Below are 18,621 nucleotides of genomic sequence, written 5' to 3' on the forward strand. Positions count from 1 at the left end.
GAGAGAGAGAGAGAGGAAGATAGATAGATAGATAGAAAAAATATGCATATATATGTATGCAGTGTGAAATATGTTATAAAATGTGTCTAAATAAGAATAACATACATAAAGCATTTAAATAACTTCATAAATTATTAATAAATTAAATTAATTAATGAATTAAAAAATACATGGCATTTAGAGAAAATCTGTGTAAAGATAAATTAAATATAAAATATGTAAAAATGTGCAAATATAAAATATGCCTGCATTTCAGCATATATAAGTGTAAGAAGATAAACATTTATTTATGACAATTAACAACTGAATGCTTTAAATATTATTTTCATATTTCATGTTTGTTTCTGTGAATTGTGGGGACTTTGCATAGACTTCTATTATTTTTATACTGACCAAACAATATTTTTTATAACTAACTCAGCCCTAACCCTAAACCTACCCCTTACAGAAAACCTGTTTGCATTGTTACACTTTCAGATAAACACCATTTACTATTTTTAATCATTTTTGTCCCGTCATGGGGAGCGCAGGCCGGTCTCCACAATGTCAAAAATTTCAGGTTTTACTATCCTTGTGGGGACATTTGGTCGACATTGTAGCATAAACAAGTACACACACACACACACACACACACACACACATATATATATATATATATATATAATGTATCTTTATTTCAATGTATATGTCCAGTATTATTGGTCGACCGATATGTGATTTTTGACAGCCGATGCTGATGCCGATATCTTGGAAAGCAGGGTGGCCGATGGCCGATATAAAGCCGATATAATTTTATTTATTTTAATTAATATTTAAGAAATTTGAAATCATTTGAAAATGGATTAAAAAATACATTTGTAAAATAAACATACTTATACTTTAGATGACAAAGTATTTTCCACAAATAAATAAACATTTAATAAAAATATAATTAAAAAGGAAGTAAACTGTAACCAACAGAGCATTCTGGGAAGTTTATGTGCATTGGGAATCATATATTTTTTTTAAATAAATCCAAGGTAACACTCATTTTACATACAGCACACAGTGAAAATGACATGAATATGGCAGTGGGCAAATGCATAAAGAGGTCACATGCACAATTCACAAGATCTTCACAAGAAGTTTGCAAGGTTTGTGAAATTAAATTTTCATTAGCCATTCAAAGATTTGTTTAAATTATGTAAATGAGTATTTGCTAAATGCTGACGACAAACGAGAAAGTATCATAATGTTTGCCTTTCTATTACTAATAATATAAAAGTAAAAGTCCCGCCTCGAACGCATCGGCTAAACAGAAAAACTTATCGGCCGATGCCGATCCCCAAAGTCTCACAGAACAAACAATACTTCCTCAGATACAAACACAAGCAGAGGACAGCGGCCTACATACTAATACAGCTTCAGATGACTGATTATTCACGTCACACCTCAACAGAGAAAACCTGACGCCCGATTTCAGTCTCACACCATCTGACTGACACCTAAACCAATCAACCACTGCTTATGATGTTTCAAAGTTCAAGTTTCAAGTTGAAAGGAAAATGAACACAGCATGGATAAAACATTTATTTCTAATTCAGAAGCAATAAAGATTTGCACAATGTGGATCTGGATAATAAAGTAATCAGCACAACTTTATAAAGTTGCACCACATGAGACTCGAACCCACAACATGAAAGGTTCAGGGTAAGTGACTTAGCAGAGTGCGCCACTCAGCTGACACACATTCAAAAGGCTGCAGAGAAGAAGTTTAGGTGTGAGAAGGAGCTCACAAAAGCATGACTTAGCATGTTAGACAGATTAGCATGATAAACTAACTTAATACTAGCGTAGCTTACAGTTAACCTGATAGCTGAAGAGCCACATTAGAAAGAATGGCAACTGGTTAGCATGCTAAGCTAATTAGCATAAAAAGATATTGCAATTATGACTAATTTAAAAATGGTGGGCACATGGTTAAGCTGATCCTGGTAAAATTGATATCCACAGATTCAGCATGACCCAAAGGAATCCACAGAAACCAATATAACCAATATCATGATTTTCTGACTAACTGTTTAAAAGTTATAAGCCAAAATAGCAATTTTTTATATTTCACGATCCATAGGTGGCGCTGTTCCCAACTTTGGCATGGACCCTCATACCATGCTGTTGATGAAGTGTATCAAGTTTCATTTTGATTGATCAAGGTTTGGCCGAGATACAGCCTCTGAACCAATTTCTGGTCGACCTTGGTTAAGTTCACAGCATCATAATTTTTTTTTTGACCAGTAGGTCAAAAAATTCTGTTCAGTCATTTCTATGTGGCTCGGTCCAAAGATTATCTCTGCCAAGTTTTGGAAAAAATTTGACAAAATTTGAAGGAGGAGTAGCGAAAAAATGAAAAACTGTACTTTTCAAAATGGCTGCTACTGTAATTGGTTAGGGAAATTAATAGTTTCTACGATGCATCGCGATGCAGACGAGGACGAGTCGGTATCGGTTCAGTAATATACCATAACCAATTATAACGTACTGACGCTTTTCTGACGTCATTTGTCGCATACGTGCTTTGTCGCGGTAGTAAAGCTGCACAATTAATCGAATTTCTAATTGCAATTACAATTATGGATGCCACAATTACGTAATCGTTCAGAGCGGCAGTTAATCGTTCGAAGTCCACTTATGTTATTCTGCATGCTTAAGATATGTTTTTTTCTTTCTGCATGTTATCTTAAGGGTTTGTCCATTGCTTTAGTTTTAGTTTTAGTATAACATTGTAATACCATTCATATTTGTACTTTTCTATAATTTAAAGAAGAAACCAATCCGATGTATATTTGACATTTGAGGCTTAATACTATAGAAAAGCACTAAAGGTTTTTTCAGTTAGAGTGTTTTCAGCTTGTTTATTTTCATATAAAAATACGGCATGCAGTTGCATCAAACAATGGTATAAACATCATTCAATGTAAATTGTGATAATCGTAATTAATAATCGCAATTACAATTTCAAGGGAATAATCGACAATTATGATTTTTGTCATAATCGTGCAGCCCTACGCGGTAGCATACATTAGGCGCGTTCGGCTTGAAGCGCTGCTGCGCAGAATGATCAGTGTATGACATCAAGTACCGCGAGAGCGATAAGAGACCAGACGGATACTAATGCTTTCAAATCGCTCTCACGGTTGATGTCATACACTAATCATTCTGCGCAGCGCCGCTTCAAGTCGAACGTGCCTAATGGCGGATGGAGGTGAGGCGCGAGTGCGAGTAATGAAAAATTACACATGCTGTGTGTAAATCACGTCACGCACAATAAAATATGCAAGGGGTAATACCACTAACTTGAGAAACAATGTCAGGTACAGTTCATATATCTGAGTACTTGTATTTATTGACAAAATTGTATACATGTGAAGTAAAATTGAAAATTGAGGATGCAGTGCATCGTCAATGCATTGTGATGCAACGTGATATCGAATTGAACCGAATCGATGACATGATAATCGTAATCGAACCGAACCGTGAGACCAGTGTAGGCTCACACCCCTATAATGGGTGCAGACTTAATGTAAGATATTCAATGTGATCAGCATGAGGAGAGTAATCAGGTGTACTATGTTTCATTTTTCTAGAATTAGGGGTTCAAGAGTTATTACCATTTCAATGTTGAATTTTTGAAGTGGTGGTGGCGCTATACAGTTGGTCCTAGAGACCCAAAGTTGGTCAGATCACTATTCATGGCCATCACTACAAGTGTGCCAAATTTCATCATTTTCCTATGTTCCATTCACAGGACTGCCATAGACTCCCAAAGTTCAAGGTAATAATCGACAATTATGATTTTTGTCATAATCGTGCAGCCCTACGCGGTAGCATACATTAGGCGCGTTCGGCTTGAAGCGCTGCTGCGCAGAATGATCAGTGTATGACATCAAGTACCGCGAGAGCGATAAGAGACCAGACGGATACTAATGCTTTCAAATCGCTCTCACGGTTGATGTCATACACTAATCATTCTGCGCAGCGCCGCTTCAAGTCGAACGTGCCTAATGGCGGATGGAGGTGAGGCGCGAGTGCGAGTAATGAAAAATTACACATGCTGTGTGTAAATCACGTCACGCACAATAAAATATGCAAGGGGTAATACCACTAACTTGAGAAACAATGTCAGGTACAGTTCATATATCTGAGTACTTGTATTTATTGACAAAATTGTATACATGTGAAGTAAAATTGAAAATTGAGGATGCAGTGCATCGTCAATGCATTGTGATGCAACGTGATATCGAATTGAACCGAATCGATGACATGATAATCGTAATCGAACCGAACCGTGAGACCAGTGTAGGCTCACACCCCTATAATGGGTGCAGACTTAATGTAAGATATTCAATGTGATCAGCATGAGGAGAGTAATCAGGTGTACTATGTTTCATTTTTCTAGAATTAGGGGTTCAAGAGTTATTACCATTTCAATGTTGAATTTTTGAACTGGTGGTGGCGCTATACAGTTGGTCCTAGAGACCCCAAAGTTGGTCAGATCAGTATTCATGGCCATCCCTACAAGTGTGACAAATTTCATAATTTTCCTATGTTCCGTTCATAGGGCTGCCATAGGCTCCCATTGGACGAGAAGAAGAAGAAGAGGAATCAGTACAGATAATGTAGGGGCTACAGCCCCTTCATGTATATTACATATACATTACCATTTAATCATGTAGCAGATGCTTTTATCCAGATGCTTTTATCCAAAGCGACTTACAAATGAGAACAATAGAATAGAATATAACAATAGAATATATATATATATATATATATATATATATATTAGTATTAATATTATATGGTAAATGTAATATATCAGTAATATGTATCATTATGTAATATATATAATTATATTTACCATATTATTATATAAATCATAGTCCAACTTTAATTTTACAAGCTTACAAGCTTTCAGTCAATAACAGAAAACAATATTCTAAAAATATATCATAATTATTATTATTAATAATAATAATAATAACAATATTATATGGTAAATGTAATGTATCAATAATATACATCATTACGTAATATATCATTACATTGTCCATATTATTAATATATAAATCTTAGTCCAACTTAAATTTTACAAACTACAAGCTTACAAGCTTTCAGTCAATTACAAAAAACAACAACAACAATATTCTAAAAATACATTATTGTTATTATTACTATTATTATTTATATAATTATATGGTAAATGTAACATGTAATATGGTATATATATATATTAGACCAACTTTATGTCTACAAGCTTTCAGTCAATTACCACAGAAAATAGCTTCAACTCACCCCTCAGTTTGTAAAAAAAAAAGAAGAAAAAAGGTATAAACTCAGAAATTTCTGAGTTTCAACAGCATTTAAAACCATTTTCACAGTGCTGCAGACTTTCAGCTGAACTTCCATTGTAAGTACATTACTGCAAACATGTTTCTTGTTCATTTTTACAAACTTAAGGACAATTGGACTAAACCACAGATGCAAAGTATTTTCTCAAACCAAAGACACTTTTTCCCGTAGTGTCGGAGCATTGGAAGCATCCTGACATCTCGCCGGAAGCTTTCTGACACTCTCTTGGACGAGAAGCGACGCTGACAAGTGGGAGGTTCATTGGGAAGAGCCTTCCCTCCGCCCGGGAGAATTCCCACAGCGCTCCTGTCTGCTACGCAGATGAATCGCACCGTCCGTTGTCATTTGAGCCAGCTCCGGAAAAAAAGCTACCTTTTCTCCCGCTCGCTTTGTCAAATGCAGTGGAAAAAAATTAAGAACGAAAGCAAGATATCCATAGGGGAAGCTTCCTATGGCCGCTCGGCTGACAGCTCTGACAAAATAACCAGCACCCTCATTATTTTATATGCAAACAATGATAAAACGAACTGTATGGAGATGTCATGTTAGACAATCAGCTCGGAGACCCTTGACATGCCGCCCGGCGACTGTAACAAAGTGTCCCGGCTTGCCACGGGCGACACCGTGCTTAATTTGCTGAACAATGTGCCTGTAATTAGATGAATTTGGCTCAGGCAGAGGAAAAGACAGCCAGATCAAGGTCTTGATGAATTAGGGGTCCACTGTCAAGATCAAATCACATTAATCAAGGCGAGCGAGTGTTGAGACAGCTAGTCTCCCCCCAACGCGGCTCTATGCGTGATGAATAGGCTAGCTGCTAGCGGGCCGACCGAATGTATCACCATCAAAATCTGTGAATTTAAATGTAACAACGCTACTTCGAGAATTCTATCGATTTATTCTGCTCTTTTAAGATAAACCTTCCTTTGAGCCTCCAGACCCCATTTCAAAAAAGACGAGGAGGGAAAAAAAGATCTGTGGTGTTGTATTTAAGCAAAAACAACAAAGTGTAACTTCAAAAACTAGCGCGGCCCAGTTTATGTTCTGTTTCTACAATACAGCCACCACCGATCCGCTGGAAATTCACGTGGGACGCGCGAAGCTCTGAAGGTCTGGAGGTTAACCTACATTACCGCCGCGGCTCGACACACCTGCACCAGAGGATGCTGGGAAAACCGAAGACCTTCGGGCTGGACAGCTAATGAAGATCTTTGTTTGGAGAGCCACAACTAAACATTTAGGAAGGAAAAATCTCTGGAATATCTCAACTGTTTCTCCTAGACATCAATTAAATCAAATGCTCAAGTCGCCTCATTCTCAAATCTTTCTAGAGATTCAGAAGAGATCTCAGCAATGTACTTGACTTTTTCCATCAAAGTCCGCAATCAAAAGTCAGAGATCTCAATATGAACTCAATAATTTCTCATTAAATTCTCAAATGTGCTCAGCATTTTCTACCAAAATCTGCAATCAAAAGTCAGAAATCTCAATATGGACTCAATTATTTCTGACCAAATTCTTAAAAGTGCTCAGCGTTTTCTACCAAAGTCTGGTTATGAGTCAGAAATCTTCACATGAACTTAATCATTTGAAACACAAGATTGACTAAATTAATGCTCGCTGTGAACATAATAAGAGATCTCGTTATGAACTCAATAATTTCTCATTAAATTCTCAAATGTGCTCAGCGGTTTCTTCCAAAATCTGCAAACAAAAGTAAGAAATCTCAATATGAACTCAATTATTTCTAATTAAATTCTCAAATGTGCTCAGCGGTTTCTTCCAAAATCTGCAAACAAAAGTAAGAAATCTCAATATGAACTCAATTATTTCTAATTAAATTCTCAAATGTGCTCAGCGTTTTCTACCAAAATCTGCAAATATAAGAAATCTCAATATGAACTCAATTATTTCTAATTAAATTCTCAAATGTGCTCAGCGTTTTCTACCAAAATCTGCAATCAAAAGTAAGAAATCTCAATATGAACTCAATCATTTCTCATGAAATTCTCAAATGTGCTCAGCGTTTTCTTCCAAATTCTGCAATGAAAAGTCAGAGATCTCAATATGAACTCAAATTAAATTCTCAAATGTGCTCAGCGTTTTCTACCAAAATCTGCAATCAAAAGTCAGAAATCTCAATATGAACTCAATCATTTCTCATTAAATTCTCAAATGTGCTCAGAGTTTTCTACCAAAATCTGCAATCAAAAGTAAGAAATCTCAATTTGAACTCAATCATTTCTCATTAAATTCTCAAAGGTGCTCAGCGTTTTCTACCAAAATCTGCAAAAGTAAGAAATCTTAATATGAACTCAATTATTTCTAATTAAATTCTCAAATGTGCTCAGCGTTTTCTACCAAAATTTGCAATCAAAAGTAAGAAATCTCAATATGAACTCAATCATTTCTCATTAAATTCTGAAATGTGCTCAGCGTTTTCTACCAAAATTTGCAATCAAAAGTAAGAAATCTCAATATGAACTCAATCATTTCTCATTAAATTCTGAAATGTGCTCAGCGTTTTCTACCAAAATTTGCAATCAAAAGTAAGAAATCTCAATATGAACTCAATCATTTCTCATTAAATTCTGAAATGTGCTCAGCGTTTTCTACCAAAATTTGCAATCAAAAGTAAGAAATCTCAATATGAACTCAATCATTTCTCATTAAATTCTGAAATGTGCTCAGCGTTTTCTACCAAAATCTGCAATCAAAAGTCAGAAATCTCAATTTGAACTCAATTATTTCTAATTCAAATCTGAAATGTGCTCAGTGTTATCTACCAAAATCTGCAAATATAAGAAATCTTAATATGAACTCAGTTATTTCTAATTAAATTCTCAAATGTGCTCAGCGTTTTCTACCAAAATCTGCAATCAAAAGTCAGAAATCTCAATATGAACTCAATTATTTCTAATTAAATTCTCAAATGTGCTCAGCGTTTTCTACCAAAATCTGCAATCAAAAGTCAGAAATCTCAATATGAACTCAATTATTTCTAATTAAATTCTCAAATGTGCTCAGCGTTTTCTACCAAAATCTGCAATCAAAAGTCAGAAATCTCAATATGAACTCAATTATTTCTAATTAAATTCTCAAATGTGCTCAGCGTTTTCTACCAAAATCTGCAACAAAAAGTCAGAGATCTCAATATGAACTCAATCATTTCTCATTAAATTCTGAAATGTGCTCAGCATTTTCTACCAAAATCTGCAATCAAAAGTCAGAGATCTCAATATGAACTCAAATGAAATTCTCAAATGTGCTCAGCGTTTTCTACCAAAATTTGCAATCAAAAGTAAGAAATCTCAATATGAACTCTATCATTTCTCATTAAATTCTCAAATGTTCTCAGCGTTTTCTACCAAAATCTGCAAAAGTAAGAAATCTCAATATGAACTCAATTATTTCTAATTAAATTCTCAAATGTGCTCAGCGTTTTCTACCAAAATCTGCAATCAAAAGTAAGAAATATCAATATGAACTCCAAAATTTCTCATTAAATTCTGAAATGTGCTCAGCGTTTTCTACCAAAATCTGCAATCAAAAGTCAGAAATCTCAATTTGAACTCAATTATTTCTAATTCAATTCTGAAATGTGCTCAGTGTTATCTACCAAAATCTGCAAAAGTAAGAAATCTCAATATGAACTCTATCATTTCTCATTAAATTCTGAAATGTGCTCAGCGTTTTCTACCAAAATCTGCAATCAAAAGTCAGAAATCTCAATATGAACTCAATCATTTCTCATTAAATTCTCAAATGTGCTCAGCGTTTTCTACCAAAATCTGCAATCAAAAGTCAGAAATCTCAATATGAACTCAATCATTTCTCATTAAATTCTCAAATGTGCTCAGCGTTTTCTACCAAAATCTGCAATCAAAAGTCAGAAATCTCAATATGAACTCAATCATTTCTCATTAAATTCTCAAATGTGCTCAGCGTTTTCTACCAAAATCTGCAATCAAAAGTCAGAGATCTCAATATGAACTTATTCATTTATCATTAAATTCTGAAATGTGCTCAGCGATTTCTACCAAAATCTGCAATCAAAAGTAAGAAATATCAATATGAACTCAATAATTTCTCATTAAATTCTGAAATGTGCTCAGCGTTTTCTACCAAAATCTGCAATAAAAAGTCAGAGATCTCAATATGAACTCAATTATTTCTAATTAAATTCTCAAATGTGCTCAGCGTTTTCTACCAAAATCTGCAATCAACAGTCAGAAATCTCAATATGAACTCAATCATTTATCATTAAATTCTGAAATGTGCTCAGCATTTTCTACCAAAATCTGCAATCAAAAGTCAGAGATCTCAATATGAACTCAATCATTTATCATTAAATTCTGAAATGTGCTCAGCATTTTCTACCAAAATCTGCAATCAAAAGTCAGAGATCTCAATATGAACTCAATCATTTATCATTAAATTCTGAAATGTGCTCAGCATTTTCTACCAAAATCTGCAATCAAAAGTCAGAGATCTCAATATGAACTCAAATTAAATTCTCAAATGTGCTCAGCGTTTTCTACCAAAATCTGCAATCAAAAGTCAGAAATCTCAATATGCACTCAATTATTTCGAACACTGGAGACAAAATTGATACTCACTATGAACATAATAAGAGATCTCATTATGAACTCAATTATTTCTCATCATGTTTTCATCAAGATCAAAATATCTTAGTAATGTGCTTTATAATTTTATAGGTTCATACATGTAATTTATATCAAGGGTTGTCTTGTTTAAGAATTTGAGGAGAAACAAAAGAGATAACGTTAAGATGAAAACTCAATTAAATGTCCCATTTTTCTCGTTTCTCCTTGTAATCTCACATGTGTCTCTTCTAGAGTTTCAGAAGAGATCCCAGCAATGTGCTCGGCTTTTTCCATCAAAGTCTTCAATCAAATTTAGAGATCTCAATATGAACTCAATCATTTGTCATCAAGTACTCAGAAGAACAAATGATCTAAACGGCTATGTACATGCTAATTTCATAGGTTTTTGCACGTAATTTGTCAATTAGGTTTCAATGGAGTTTCCTGATTCTCACGTTTCTACCCACTAATCTCACATGTGCCTCTTCTAGAGTTTCAGAAGAGATCTCAACAATGTGCTCAGATTTTTCAAGACACCAAAGTCTGCATTCAAATTCAGAGATCTCAACATGAACTCAATCATTTCTCATCAAATTCTCCAATATGCTCAGCATTTTCTACCAAAGTTTGTTTAAAAGTCAAAGATCTCAAAATGAGCTCAAACATTTCTCATCCAAGATCAAATGATCAAAACTTCTATCAAAAAGCTAATTTTATAGGATTGAGCACATAATTTCAATCAATGGTTCTCTTTAAGGAATTTGTGGAGAAACAACTGAGACAAAATTGAAACATTAGCAAAACAAAACTATAAACACAATGAAGTGTCATCTCATCTCCATTGTCATCTCACGTCTCCACTAGTTTCAGAAGAGATCTCAGTCAGAGATCTCAATATCAGCTCAATAATTTCTCATGAAATTCTCAAATGAGCACAGCATTTTGCACTAAAGTCTATTTATAAGTCAGTGATCTCAACCTGAGCTCAAACATTTCTCATCAAATTCTCCCAAGGTTCTATCAACACGCTAATTTTATAGGATTGTGCATATAATTTATATCAATGGTTGTCTCATTGAGGAGAAACATCTGAGACAAAATTGATACTTAAAGCTAAAAACTTATTAAACAGTGTCCTGAGATATGAAAGCGCAAACTGTGAGCAATAAAACGGCATAATATGTATACTACTTTCCTCTAAGGTAACTTTCTGAAGTACACACCAAACACGAAGACATGAGAGTCCCACAAAAAAACTTAGGAACTAAGTTGCACTGGAAAGAGTATCTGCTCAATGCCTTAAAGGTAATTCAAAGAATTAAACGAGACGAAGATGAGAGAAGAAAAGTTTATATTCTCCTCTCCAGATGTTTGATCCAATGAACTGCACTAATCTCTTTCCTGGATTTGAGATTTATCCCGGCCTTGAGTTTTGCATCTGGCACAGAAACAAGGCAAGAGTTTATATGTTTTCTAAATGGTTAAACCAAGACCCGAATGACGTAGCTCAGTTATTGTTTTAAATCTGGACGTCCATTTCAGTCATATGCTTTTTATGAAGCATCAAAAGCATGCGCCGGTCATTTCGGGATCACCTGATTACACCGCATTTGAATGTTGCATGTCTGCGTGCATTCTGACCGCAGGGATAAACAAAGTAGACACTTTATTTGCAAGCGCATAGATTATTTATATTCACAAACGCTGAGAACAAGAGTCAGAAACGGACAGTTGCTGCAGGCTCACCCGTGCAGAGCGTGGAGCGCATGGGGCTCGTAGTGGTATCTCCCCTCATGGTGACGCACATCGATGGGGATCGGAGAATGGAAAGTCGGGAAGATGTGATGAGGGCCTGAGAGAGAAACAGAGAGAGTTGAGAAAAAGCCAAGACTTTCAAAAAATAAATTTCAAAGGCAACAGCGCTACAATAAAGTAACATGAATTTCAGAGCGCGCTGAGCAGTTTCGTGTAAAATATTGGCACTATCACACAAGAGTGGAGGAATAAATAAATAATCAAAGTATCCTAAGAAATCCTACATCCCCAACATAAAAGATATCCAACTGGGCTTTTGACAAAGACCTGCAGCTAGACGCTCTTTGAACTCGTACAGATGATGGACGTTGTGAAGGAAAAAACCAGCCGGGACACAAACTGGGGCTGACAGCGCAGGGAGAGAATATTCCTCGGCCTGGCATCGTTGCCTCATGCTGGGCCGTGCCAACCGGAGCATCTCCCTACTGAAGCGACACTGATCCGACCGCAGTAACTTTCCTGGCCCCGAAACGAGTCCAAAACGAAGGTGCCAGGGCGACGTGAAATCAGAGGAGGTCAGGCCTTTGAAATCAAACCTCTAACTAATGAGAGAGAGTTTTTTGACTAAAAGCTGTTGCCCATTGCCTCAGCGTTTTACAGTCTGCCGTATATGTTGGCTGGTGTTCCTTTTCATCATAACTCCTTTGGCTGGATCATTTTATTTGAGCCCGAAGAGAATCAGAATCAGCACTTTGCTGTAATAAAGCCTCTGTTGGCCTGGGATGTCCCGTTAAAGGCTAACAGAGCTTCATTAGCAGTTATGATAACGGGAAACCACATTTGACGGTTTCTTTGCCATATGCAAAGAGCTGTTTGCAGTGGTAAAGTCTTAACTAGCTTTCCCTTCTAATTAGTCTTTCGCTCCTGGAGCTCCTTCTATCTTTTCATGCCCTGCGAAAATAAACGGATAAAAAAGAAACGGGTCGAAATCAAAGCAGATTTAAAAGCTTTCCTGTTCTCTAGGCTTTCACATTTTCGATTAAAAAGAAAAATGAAAAAAAAAAGAGCTCTGTTGCTAACAGAGCTGGGTAGTAACTGATTACATGTAATTTGGATTACGTAATCGGATTACATTTTATAATGCTCATAATCAGATTACTGTTACTTTTTATGGATTACATAATTAGCACAAAGTAAATCATTCATAATTGACTGATTACCGCTTCTTCTTCTTTTTTTTATTTTCCTTTCTAAAACTCCTACTGTGTGTCATACCATTTAGCTCTGACTATATTCACAACACAGAATTGTCATGTAAACAAATTTGCAAACCATGCTTCTGAATTTGGGTGAAAAAAACACCTCTTGAGCAATCAAACCATGCATGAAACAAATAATTATGCAAGTTACTAAACACTGCTGATGTATGGTTTAATGCATTTAATGATGTTGATAGCAAAAAATGGAATATATTTGTTTTTTATATCAATATGGTATGATTAATGGTAAATTTAAAACAAGTTAGATAAAAAAAAGGTAATCTAAAAGTAATCTAAAAAGTAGTCAGATTACATTACCTAAAAATGTTACTAACTACAGTTTTCATCATGTCATCTGTAATCAGTAATGGACTACAAGTAATCTACCCAGCTCTGGTTACTAATGTGTTCTGACCGGTGTTTCTATATGCAAACTAACACTAACAATGAGCACTAGTACTAGTAATGCTTGACTTAGCAGGAATGAGAGGAGGGTAAGTGAATCAGCTGATCTCTGGACTGTATTAACATTCTTTAGGGCGGCAGCAGTGGGAGGGTGAGGGGTGACCCGGGAAGGTCAGGGGTCACGGGTCATTATCCACACCTGGGGTTCTCAGCAGCTCCTCCAGAGGATTCACACACTCAACAGAAGCAGTGTGAGTCAGCAGTCTCTCACACTCTCGCTCGCTCTGCTTCTCTGTCAATTTGTTCATACCCTTCAGAATGGCAGACAAGAGCATCCCAAAGGACAGGAAATGACCCGCTGCTTTTCCTGTCTCTCTCTTTCACTTCACATTTACATAATGTAAAACTTAAAGGGATAGCGCACCAAAAATACAAAACTGAAGTCGTTTATTCACCTTGATGTTGTTACAAACCTTCAATAGAACACAAATGGAGACGTTTTGCAGAATGTTGTCGGAAGGGAGGATTTTTCAGTCAATAATGTCAAAATCCTCATTAAAAACTTTTTTTCCCCCAATTTTATGATACTTTTATGATGTTTTTAATCCGTTTTGGAGCTTAAAGGGATAGTTCACCTCAAAATGAACATTTTGTCATCATTTACTCACCCTTAAGTTGTTCCAAACCTGTATGAATTTCTTTCATAAAAGATAAAAGATATTTTGAGGAATGTTGGTAACAAGACAGTTGATGGTAGCCATAGGGGGAAAAAATACTATGGAAGTCAATGGCTACCAGCAACTGTTTGGCAACCAGCAACATTCCTCAAAATATCTTATTTTGTGTTCAACAGGAGATGGAGACTTAAAAGGAAAATTCAGCTTGATTCACTTTTACGGTGTTTTGAATCAGTTTTAGAGCCTAACAGCCTGAGCATTCTGCTAAACATCTCATTTTGTGATCTACAGAAGAAAAAAACAACACGAAGGTAATTACATGACAGAGTTTTCATTTTCAGGTGATCTACCGCTTAAAGTCGCCCTCAAGATTAGTTTGTTTATTAAACTCAAGCCTGTTTTGTTCTGTTTATCTTAACGTTTGTCTGCAGAATCACAAATTTACCAAAGGAGACACTGAGTGCTTGTGCTTAAATTCAGTAAATCAGAGGTGATTCTAAGCGATCTTTACTTGTACAGGCTGCATATTCTGCATGTTTTTAGCACAATCAAATCAGCTGCGTGACTAGCCAGAGTCATGTGCTCCCTTTATAGAATTTGTCATGGAAAATGCCTCAGGTTGCCTTTAATTGATGAAAACACCATAAAAACACACCTGACATGCACAACAGTAATGCCACACAGCTGTCGAAAGCACAACAGCAGTCTAAAACATGCAACTGGAGCACAAAACTCCGGCCCGACCTTTACACTCTTAAAAATAAAGGTTCTTTATTGGCATCAATGGTTCCACAAAGAATCTTTACCATCTATGGAACCTTTTCATTCCACAAAAGGTTCCCCTAGTGAAAGATAAATATACAAAAATATATCTGAAATACATTTATTTCATGCTAAGTATACTACAAATATATTTTTATATTTATGTTCTTAATAAAATGTCCTGCAATTGTACTTTTAGTATACTAAACTCAATTGGAATACTTAAAGTCTGCTAAATTGGAACAACTAATTTTGTACTTAATGCAGAAGTAGTGCTAAAGTACAATTAAAGATATACTATTGCAACTATACTTCAGGTACACTTTAAATATTTTGCATTTAAAGTCCGATATTATTCAAAGATCATAAAATCCTCATCAAAAGTGACATTAAAACACATTTTAGACTTGATATTAAGAAAAGTGCATAGTGCACAAGTAGTATGCCAAGTAAAGTTTAATTATAATTTTTATATCAGTAAGTCTCGAGTTGTCTGTCAGTAAATATGTTAATAGATTTGAACTATACTATACTAAATATATTACTTTTTTACTAGGGTCTTTACAGTGGAAAAAGGTTCTTTAGATTATTAAAATGTACTTCACACTAAGAAAAAATGGTTCTTTTAAGAACTGAAGGGGAACTAAAACTGGTTCTTCTGTCATCGCTGTGAAAACCCCCTTTTGGAACCTTTATTTTTAAGAATGTAGATAGCAGAGGAATGGCTCTAGTAAAAAACTAATATATTTAAAATGCATTTATTTCATACTAAGTATGGTTCAAATCTATTAACATATTTACTGACAGATAACTCGACACTTACTTAAACTTTACTTGGCATATTACTTGTGCACAATGAACTTTTCTTAATATTAAGTCTAAAATGTGTTTTAATGCCACTTAAATTAATTGTTCCAATTTAGCAGACTTTATGTTTACCAGTTTAGTACACTAAAAGTACAATTGCAGGACATTTTATTAAGTACATAAATATAAAAATGTTTGTATTTGTAGCATACTTAGCATGAAATAAATGTATTTCAAATCCATTTAAGTATATTTATGTTTTACTAGGGGGAGAAACTCTGCCCGAGATGGCCTGTAAATGCTGCGAGGAGGCTGCATTCAGCGCCCGGCCGCTACTAATGCAGCGGGTGAATTATTGCAGGGGCCGATGGGAAGAGAGGTCGAGGACAAAGAGAAGGAGTGAAGTGGGTCAGCGGAACATGACGGAGCCGCTGCAGGAATTCTCCCGTGCTGAAGTCACGGACCACCGCATGAATCCTAATCACGCGGGTCCGGTTAAGGCCGACTTTGCGCTTTAATCACGACTTTGGAGGAGGAGGAGATGCAAAAATAAAACAGGGGAAAGACACAAACTAGGGTAATTGCAAGCATGAAAAATACACAACTTAAACCCAAACGTTTGTGGCTCCGTAAACACTCCCGACCGAAATGAGACAGCAGAGAACGCGAACCGGCCTCGGTCCCTGTCATTAAAACGACACGTTACCCCGCAGCCTCATTCATCTGTGCCTGCCCTCAATTATCCACATTACCACTGTTATTTCCAGCCGTCGCATTTTTCATGTCAGCACAAATACCCACCCCGTTCTGTAGAGGCTCTGGGGCCACTGACGTCCGGGCCCCCGTCACCGGAGGAGCGGGCAGGATTATTCGATCATGCCGACAGCTCCATTGTTCCCCCGCAACGGGAAGAACAAAAGAGGATCGCTCTGGAGAGTTCAAGAGGCGCGTTTACCAGTTTCTCTGAGCTCTATCCCCCAGGGCTTCGGCACGGCTGCAGAGTTTCCGTGAAGCCCCTCGCATCTATTAGTCTTTAGGTGATAACATTTGTTTTCACATCTGGGCGAACGGCGCAGAGGGGTGCCGCACTTTTTCAGTGTTGGGCTGCGTGCTGCTCCAGAGTGGATGACTTTTTCATGCACTTCTTAACCTGGCCGCTTCTCACTGGGATCTTTTTTGTTCGAACACGAAGAAATGGAGCTTCTAAACACACACAAACACACACACACACACACACACACACACACACACACAAACATATTGGGGTCCTCAAAGAACCTTCTAGTGAATAGTTCTTAAAATAAAAAAATTTTCTTAGTCTGAAGATGAATTTCTCACTTTTGAACATAAAAGAAGATATTTTGAGGAATGTTGGTAGCCATTGACTTCCATAGTAGGGAAGAAAATACTATTGAAGTCAATGGCTACCAGAAACTGTTGTGTTACCAACATTCTTCAAAGTATCTTCTTTTGTGTTCAACAGAGGATGGAAACTCGTATGAAACAACATAAGGATGAGTAAATGACAACAGAATTTTAATTTTTGGGTGAACTATCGTTTTTTTCTCTATAAAGAACATTTTGTGGAATGGAAAGTTTTCATTGATGCTTAAGGTTCTTGATGGAACCATAAATGCCAATAAAGAAACTCCATTTTCCCCAAAGAACCTTCCAGTACACAATTCTTAAAAGAACCACTTTACTTTTTTCTTAGTGTGAAGATGAATTTCTCTCAGCTGTTGAACATAAGGGCCTTTCGCACTGCTTTAGTTCCAGAACTAAATGTACAGTACTAACGTACTGGGACGATTTTGCGCGAACTATTTCCCAGTACCATTTAAAGGGTTGCATTCGCACCGAGAGTGTGTACTAAGAAGTGTATGAAAAGGTTCCCGCGGTGCGAAAGGCCCTATTAAGAAGATATTTTGAGAAAGGTTGGTAACCAGACAGTTGATGATAGCCACTGACTTCCATAGTATGGAGAAAAAAACAATACTACAGAAGTCAATATATACCAGCAACTGTTGTGTTACCAACATTCTTCAAAATATCTTCTTTTGTCTTCAACAGAAGATGGAAACTCATAGAGGTTTTGAACAAACTTAACTATCGCTTTTTCTCAATAAGGAACCTTTTGTAGAATGGAAAGGTTACATGGATGCTAAAAGGTTGTTGATGGAACCATCAATGCAAATAAAGAACCTTAATTTTAAGAGTGTAGAAGAACCACTTTTGGTTTCTCAAAGAACCTTCCAAGTAAACAGTTCTTAAAAGAACCACTTTTTCTTAGTATGAAGAACATTTTAATAATCTAAAGAACCTTTTTTCCACTTTTGTGGAATGGAAAGGTTTCATGGATATTAAAGGTTCCTAATGGAACCATCAATGCCAATAAAGAACCTTTATTTTTAAAGTCTGCATGAAATCAAAATTTACAATATTTATTTTGTTAGCACACATTGCTAGTCTTAAAGTGAACAATTAATCTGTGCAAGTTAATCCACTGAAAAAAATGTTTGTCTAGGTAATCTTTAATCAAATTCTGATCATTTACTTCCGCTCTGGAATGGCATTCCTTCTCTGATGACATCAGTTTGATGGCTTGGGCAAAATATGCTTAACCACACCCCTCCGACCGATAGTTTGCAGGGAATGAGAGATTATTCAATATTCAATATTCCGTCTCAGTTGGAAATACGTCACCATACTGAAATAAAGTGGGCAGCAACTTCCGGTTCACGCAGACTTTAGGAGTGTAGAAGAACCATTTTTGGTTCCCCAAAGAACCTTCCAGTAAACAGTTCTTAAAAGAACATTGTAATAATCTAAAGAACCATTTTCCACTTCTGTGGAAGGGAAAGATTCCAATGGATGTTAAATGTTCTTCTGAGTTCTTAAAAGTATATGAATCGCTGGAGGCCATCGATCAGATAAACATGGACCCTCTTAACTCTAAACCGCTCT

General features: G+C 36.1%; 1 pseudogene; it reads right to left on the reverse strand.

Annotated features, from left to right (window-relative positions):
• Positions 1-18,621, reverse strand: part of LOC107701790 (zinc finger protein GLI2-like) — a 109,190-nt pseudogene that overhangs the window by 38,106 nt on the left and 52,463 nt on the right.

Source organism: Sinocyclocheilus anshuiensis, unplaced genomic scaffold (assembly GCF_001515605.1).
Source record: "Sinocyclocheilus anshuiensis isolate Anshui unplaced genomic scaffold, SAMN03320099.WGS_v1.1 scaffold2184, whole genome shotgun sequence".
Classification (NCBI taxonomy): domain Eukaryota; kingdom Metazoa; phylum Chordata; class Actinopteri; order Cypriniformes; family Cyprinidae; genus Sinocyclocheilus; species Sinocyclocheilus anshuiensis.